Genomic DNA, 5,601 nt, shown 5'->3' with positions numbered 1-5,601 from the left:
TCGCTGGGTCACTGGATGTTTCTCTTTCCTCTGGTTTCATATAGCAATCTTTGTATGTGACATTTATACATAGTGTGTGTATATATATATTTTCTGTGAAGTGGAATAAAGATTAGACCCTTCGGAGATGCGAATATAGATTAGCTTCACATTCAGAAAATTCCATGTACTGCTGTTAAAAGAATTCTTAGAATGTAAGCCTCATTTTTAAAAAATTCCTCCACAAAGTGTTGACTGTGTAAGAAATGACCATATTGGATTGTTGCAAACCAAATGCAGCTCAAAGCATTCAACGCCATTGAAATATACTGTTTGCAAACGTTCTGATACAAAAGATTTTGCTGACTCACTAAATTTGTGACTGATCCTGTGAAACATTTAAAGTAATGAGCACATGGGTGGGGAACTTCCATCACTAAATCATTGCTTTGGTAGGACTTGGCATCTGACAGGAAACTTGGGAACTTTACTGATTGCGCACCAACTAAATCAAATAGACAGATTATAAATTAAGAGCAAGAAAAGATTTTATCATCTGCTTAATTAATTTCAGACTTTCATAATTGGCTGAAATGTGTTGCAGGGGCACACATCTAACCTCTACCATTCCTTTACATATGTTTAAATTGCTTTGAATAAGCGCTACATTTTCTGGTTAGATGGTTGCTTGCAACATGTTGATCCAATTCATGCAGCAGTAAAGAAGTAATTAACTCCACTGAATCTGATGTATATACTGTATACATTGATTTTTAATAGCTAGATCATGAGAAGCATTCTTTACAACAGATTGTTTAACAAAGTTGTCTAAACTAATCAAAATATCACAGATCAAGAAGGCTAAGGTTCCTTTAGAAAGATATAAATGTAGAAAATCTACAGCACAATACAGGCCCTTTGGCCCACAATGCTGTGCCAAATATGTACTTACTTCAGAAATTACCTGGGGTTACCCATAGCCCTCTATTTTTCTAAGCTCCATGTGCTTATCCAGGAGCCTCTTAAAAGAACCTATCATATCTGCCTCCAGCTCCATCGCCGGCAGCCCATTCCACGCACTCACCACTCTCTGCGTAAAAAATGTACCCCTGACATTTCCTTCGTACCTACTTCCAAGCACCTTAAAATTGTGTCCTCTCATGATAGCCATTTCAGACCTGGGAAAAAGCCTCTGACTATCCACATTAGCAATGCCTCTCATCATCTTATACACCTCTGTCAGGTCACCTCTCATCCTCCATTGCTCCTAGGAGAAAAGGCCAAGTTCACTCAACCTGTTCTCGTAAGGCATGCTCCCCAATCCAGGCAACATCCTTGTAAATCTCCTTTGCACCCTTTCTATAGTTTCCACATCCTCCCTGTAGTGAGGTGACCAGAACTGAGCACAGTACTCCAAGTGGGGTTTGACCAGCTGTGACATTACCTCTCGGCTCTGAAACTCAGTCCCACGGTTGATGAAGGCCAATGCACCGTATGCCTTCTTAACCACAGAGTCAACCTGCGCAGCAGCTTTGAGTGTCCTATGGACTTGGACCTCAAGATCCCTCTGATCCTCCACACTGCCAAGCGTTTTACCATTAATACTATATTCTGCCATCATATTTGACCTACCAAAATGAACCACCTTACACTCATCTGGGTTGAACTCTATCTGCCATTTCTCAGCCCAGTTTTGTATCCTATCAATGTCCCGCTGTAACCTCTGATAGACCTCCACAATATCCACAACAGCCCAACCTTTGTGTCATCAGCAAATTTACTAACCCATCCCTCCACTTCCTCATCCAGGTCATTTATAAAAATCACGAAGAGAAGGGGTCTCAGAACAAATTGCTGAGGCACACCACTGGTCACCAACCTCCATGCGGAATATGACCTATCGACAACCACTTTTTGCCTTCTGTGGGCAAGCCAATTCTGGATCCACAAAGCAATGTCCCCTTGGATCCCATGCCTCCTTACTTTCTCAATAAGCCTTGCATGGGGTATCTTATCAAACGCCTTGCTGAAATCCATATACACCACATCTACGGCTCTACCTTCATCAATGTGCTTAGTCACATCCTCAGAAAATTCAATCAGGCTTGTAAGGCACGACCTGCCTTTGACAAAGCCATGTTGACTCCTAATCATATTATGCCCTCCAGTTGTTCATAAATCTTCCCTCTCAGGATCAGCTTACCAACCATTGAAGTAAGACTCACTGGTCTGTAATGTCCTGGGCTGTCTCTACTCCCACTCTAGAATAAGGGAACAACTTCCGCAACCCTCCAATCCTCCGGAACCTCTCCGGTCCCCAGTGATGATGCAAAGATCATCGTCAGAGGCTCAGCAACCTCCTTCCTCGCCTCCCACAGTAGCCTGGGGTACATCTCATCAGGTCCCGGTGACTTATCCAACTTGATGCTTTCCAAAAGCTCCAGCACATCCTCTTTCTTAATGTCTATATGCTCAAGCTTTTCAATCTGCTGTAAGTCATCCCTCCAATCGCCAAGATCCTTTTCCATAGTGAATACTGAAGCAGAGTATTCATTAAGTACCTCCATTATCCCTCCGATTCCATACACACTTTTCCACTGTCACACTTGATTGGTCCTATTCTCTTACGTTTTATCCTCTTGCTCTTCACATACTTGTAGAATGCCTTGGGGTTTTCCTTAATCCTGCTCGCCAATGCCTTCTCCTAGCCCCATCTGGCTCTCCTAATTTCATTCTTAAACCCCTTCCTGCTAGCCTTATAATCTTCTAGATCTCTATCATTACCTAATTTTTTGAACCTTTCGTAAGCTTTTCTTTTCTCCTTCATTAGATTTTCAACAGCTTTTGTACACCATGGTTCCTGTACTCTACCATGCTTTCCCCGTCTCATTGGAACATGCCTATGCAGAATGCCACACAAATATCCCCCGAACATTTGCCACATTTTTGCCATACATTTCCCTGAGAACGTCTGTTCCCAATTTATGCTTCCAAGTTCCTGCCTGATAGCTTCATATTTCCCCTTACTCCAATTAAACGCTTTCCTAACTTGTCTGTTCCTATCCCTCTCCAATGCTATGGTAAAGGAGATAGCATTGTGATCACTATCTCCAAAATGCTCTCCCATTGAGAGACCTGACACCTGACCAGGTTCATTTCCCAGTATCAGATTAAGTACAGCCTCTCCTCTTGTAGTCTTATCTACATATTGTGTCAGGAAACCTTCCTGAACACACATAACAAACTCCACCCCATCTAAACCCCTTGCTGTAGGGAGATGCCAATCAATATTTGGGAAATTAAAATCTCCCACCACGACAATCCTGTTAATATTACACCTTTCCAGAATCTGTTCCTATCTGCTATCGGCTCCTACCCCTATCTGCTCCTCGATGTCCCTGTCACCATTGGGTGGTCTATAAAAACCACCCAGTAGAGTTATTGACTCCTTCCTGTTTCTAACTTCCACCCACAGAGACTCAGTAGACAATCCCTCCATGACTTCCTCCTTTTCTGCAGCCATGACACTATCTCTGATCAGCAGTGCCACGCTCCACCTCTTTTGCCTCCCTCCCTGTCCTTTCTGAAATATCTAAAGCCTGGCACTCTAAGTAACCATTCCTGCCCCTGAGCTATCCAAATCTTAATGGCCACAACATCATAGCTCCACTCTAAGCTCATCAGCTTTGTTCATGATGCTTCTTACATTAAAACAGACACACTTCAAACCATCAATCTGAGCTTATCCCTTCCCTATCACTTGACTATCCTCCCTCTCGCACTGTCTCCAAGCTTTCTCTGTATGTGAGCCAACCGCCCCTTCCTCTGTCTCTTCAGTTCAGTTCCCACCCACCAGCAATTCTAGTTTAAACTCTCCCCAATAGCCTTAGTAAACCTCCCCACCAGGATATCGGCCCCCTTTGGATTCAAGTGCAATCCGTTCTTTTTGTACAGGTCACACCTGCCCCAACAGAGGTCCCAATGATCCAGAAATCTGAATCCCTGCCCCCTGCTCCAATCCCTCAGCCAGGCATTTATCCTCCACCTCACTCTATTTCTATACTCACTGTCACGTGGCACAGGCTGTAATCCCGTGATTACTACCTTTGAGGTCCTGCTTCTCAAATTCCTTCCTAACTCCCTGTAGTCTGTTTTCAGTACCTCCTTCCTTTTCCTACCTATGTCGTTGGTACCAATATGCACTATGACCTCTAGCTGTTCACCTTCCCACTTCAGGATATCGTGGATGGGATCAGAAACATCCCAGACCCTGGCTCCTGGGAGGCAAACTACCATCCACGTTTCTTTCCTGCATCCACAGAATCGCCTGTCTGACCCCCTGACTATAGAGTCCCCTATTACTGCTGCCATCTTCCTTTCCCTACCCTTCTGAGCCACAGAGCAGACTCTGTGCCAGAGGCATGGCCATTGTTGCTTCCTTCAGGTAGGCCGTCCCCCCAACAGTACTCAAACAGGAGTACTTATTGTTAAGAGGGACAGCCACAGGGGTACTCTCTAGTATTTGACTCCTGCCCTTCCCTGTCCTGACTGTTACCCACCTATCTGTCTCCCAAGGCCCTGGAGAGACTACTTGCCTATAGCTCCACTCTTTCACTTTCTCACTCTCCCTGACCAGACTTTATCAGCAAAATGATTGAAATAATATACAGAGAGTTCCCAGGTTGCATTAGGATTACATTCTGAAGAAGTGTGTGCGAGAGGATCACAGTAACAGCCATCAGGGGAGAGTGAAGAGGTGTGGGAAGAGTGTCTGCCACCTGGTCGCCTGGACTCTGCTCAGCACTTCCAGCTCTGCTCGGCCCAACCAGAGTCCTGAGGGTTTTGGCTGAAGGGTGGAGCAGGTGAAGGGTTGGTGTGGTTTGCAGTTGGGGAGAGAAGTTACATGGACATGCAGCATTTCCACCAGGGTATCTGTCAAATTTGTCCTGGGCATGACTCTGAACTACAACCGGTGATGAGGCTCTGACTGGGGACTTTCAGAGCTTTGGGGAAAGTGGAGTTACCCCTTAGTCATTCATTGCTCCCAGGGCCGCTCTGACCCAGAACAATAGCACCTGTAAGGGTTCCTGTTCAGGATACGAGCGAAGGCCAACGGCAGATCCGACAGGTTCAGTAACTGATCTTATGACAGAGAAGGTGGATGAGCTAGGACCTCAAATGACAATGGCTATAGAACAGGCGGATGAACATTTGGGAAGAGAAATGGTGATTTCTTTAGTTCGCCCAACGGAAGGCAATAGCAAACCACCGTTGTTAGATACTAGGTTTCCTAGAATCTATTTGCTAAGAAACTCATGGCCAAACTCACAAAATGTATTGCACACAACAGCGCCAAGAGGATCTTCAGGACAATTCTGAAGATGCTTCCCTCGGTAGGGTTGATTCTGGGCAGCGGGGATCCCCAACCGTCATCAAGCTACTGCTCATAAAATTCAAGTAACACAAAATAAAATTATTGCCACTTGGAATGTAAGAACCCTATATCAAGCAGGAAAATTGAACAATATGGTAAATGAAATGGAAAGACTAAAGATTAACATCAAGGGAATTAGCGAAGTTTGTTGGACAGGTGCTGGAACATGTCAGAATAGAAATAAAACA

The sequence above is a fragment of the Mobula birostris genome, chromosome 6 (genome assembly GCF_030028105.1).
Source record: "Mobula birostris isolate sMobBir1 chromosome 6, sMobBir1.hap1, whole genome shotgun sequence".
Classification (NCBI taxonomy): Eukaryota; Metazoa; Chordata; class Chondrichthyes; order Myliobatiformes; family Myliobatidae; genus Mobula; species Mobula birostris.
The sequence above is the reverse complement of the archived record's forward strand: the minus strand, read 5'-3'. Positions refer to the sequence as shown.